This window comes from Drosophila albomicans, chromosome 3, assembly GCF_009650485.2.
Source record: "Drosophila albomicans strain 15112-1751.03 chromosome 3, ASM965048v2, whole genome shotgun sequence".
Classification (NCBI taxonomy): Eukaryota; Metazoa; Arthropoda; class Insecta; order Diptera; family Drosophilidae; genus Drosophila; species Drosophila albomicans.
In genome coordinates this window covers 41183103-41184654 of record NC_047629.2, presented here as the reverse complement: position 1 = coordinate 41184654, position 1552 = coordinate 41183103, and the positions used below count along the sequence as shown (strand labels likewise).

The following is a 1552-nucleotide window of genomic DNA, read 5'->3' as shown; positions in this document are numbered from 1 at the left end:
ATTGATTTTTGTATAACCCCTGCAGTTCTGAGCGCTAGTTCGTTGCTGGTGAAATAAGCGCTTACCAGGAGCCAGTCACTACTTACAAAGTGGCGTCTAGCCATGCGTTTCTTAATTTCCGTTTTTGTATGAAATGTCCGCAAATAGGGTCAATCGCCACCGCCTCGATTACCACGAACTAGTGAAATAGTGCAACATATTAGGGTCAGTAAAATAAGTGCTTACATGGGACCCCATGGAACGGCCGGTAAAATAAGTGCTTACATGGGACCCCATTGAAGGGTCAGTAAAATAAGTGCTTACATGGGACCCCATTGAAGGGTCAGTAAAATAAGTGCTTACATCGGACCCCAAGGAGGGGTCGGCCATTATAAATTAAAAAAAAAAAATTACAATTACAATTACAGTTTTTATTTAATTTTAATTTTTCTTTATTTTAATAAGACGGATACTTTTATTACTTTAAGGCAACTTGAGTTTTAAAATATCGTTTTTTTTTTTTTTTTTTTTGAGCTGCAAGGCCTTTCTCAACTGGTCCTCAGTTATTGAATCTGGAAATAAAGGATTAAAAAGTCTTAATAGATTAAAGTGGATAATGATTTTTAAATAATTATCTTTTAAAATACTCACCGATCATAACACCAAAGAAATTGTCTTCTTTTTTAGGCCGCATTCCCCTGTCATTATTTCTACAACGTAGATTTTCTGTCATAATTTCCACTTCCTCTTCTTTAGGCACATTGTCGCTTTCCACTGTAGAACTATGCATTATACTAACTGCTTGATATTCTTTTATTATCTGTTTATTTAATATTTTACACATTAAACATATAATGCATACATAAATTATTTTTTAAGTAACTCACCTAATAATTGATCGCGGATCCGCTTTGCACTTCTCAACTCAAATGCTTGCAATAATTTCATCATCTAGGAAACACAGCTGCGTTTGAGTAAAAGAGTAGCACAAAATAAAACAAAGACGCGTAAACAAACAGCGATGTAAAGCATAATCGAAGTTTTCTCTTTAAACTTGTGTATACTTTTTCCACAAAATAACAAAAACAAAAGCGATGCTTGCCGTTATTTTGTACTTATGCTTTAATGCGCATATATTTATTAACTAGGTGGTTCGACGTTCGATTACTATAGGGTTAATCTAGTAAGTACCCATGTAGTGATCGACGAGGTAAGGACTTAACTAGGGCCAATCGCAAATTCGAGTCGACTAGGTGGTTCGACGTTCGATTACTATAGGGTTAATCTAGTAAGTACCCATGTAGTGATCGACGAGGTAAGCACTTACCCAGGGCAATCGACACCTCCAGAACTGCAGGGACAGTAAGTTTCACATTGATTCGATAGGCTCTTGGAATCGTCACTCGTCGTCAGTTTTGCGCCACATTCCCTCGGCTTATCGCTCAGTGCGTCATGTAAATTGTCAGAGCTCAACAGGCACTAGCTCATAGTAATCACCTGGCAAAGCCGGACAGTCGAGTCAGTCCACAAGTCTGGCTGTCCTGCAGCTGTTGCAGCTACCAAAGAGGTCGGT

The 1552-nt window shown here is 38.0% G+C and overlaps 1 long non-coding RNA gene across 1 annotated transcript; it reads right to left on the bottom strand.

The window, feature by feature from the left end:
* Window positions 1-500: 500 nt before the first annotated feature.
* On the bottom strand, window positions 501-951 carry LOC117571370 (uncharacterized). The gene is made up of 3 exons (XR_007954899.1): window positions 867-951; window positions 631-799; window positions 501-551 (listed from the first exon to the last, which is right to left on the bottom strand). It is a non-coding gene; the product is annotated as an uncharacterized LOC117571370 (long non-coding RNA).
* Between the last annotated feature and the right edge of the window lie 601 nt (window positions 952-1552).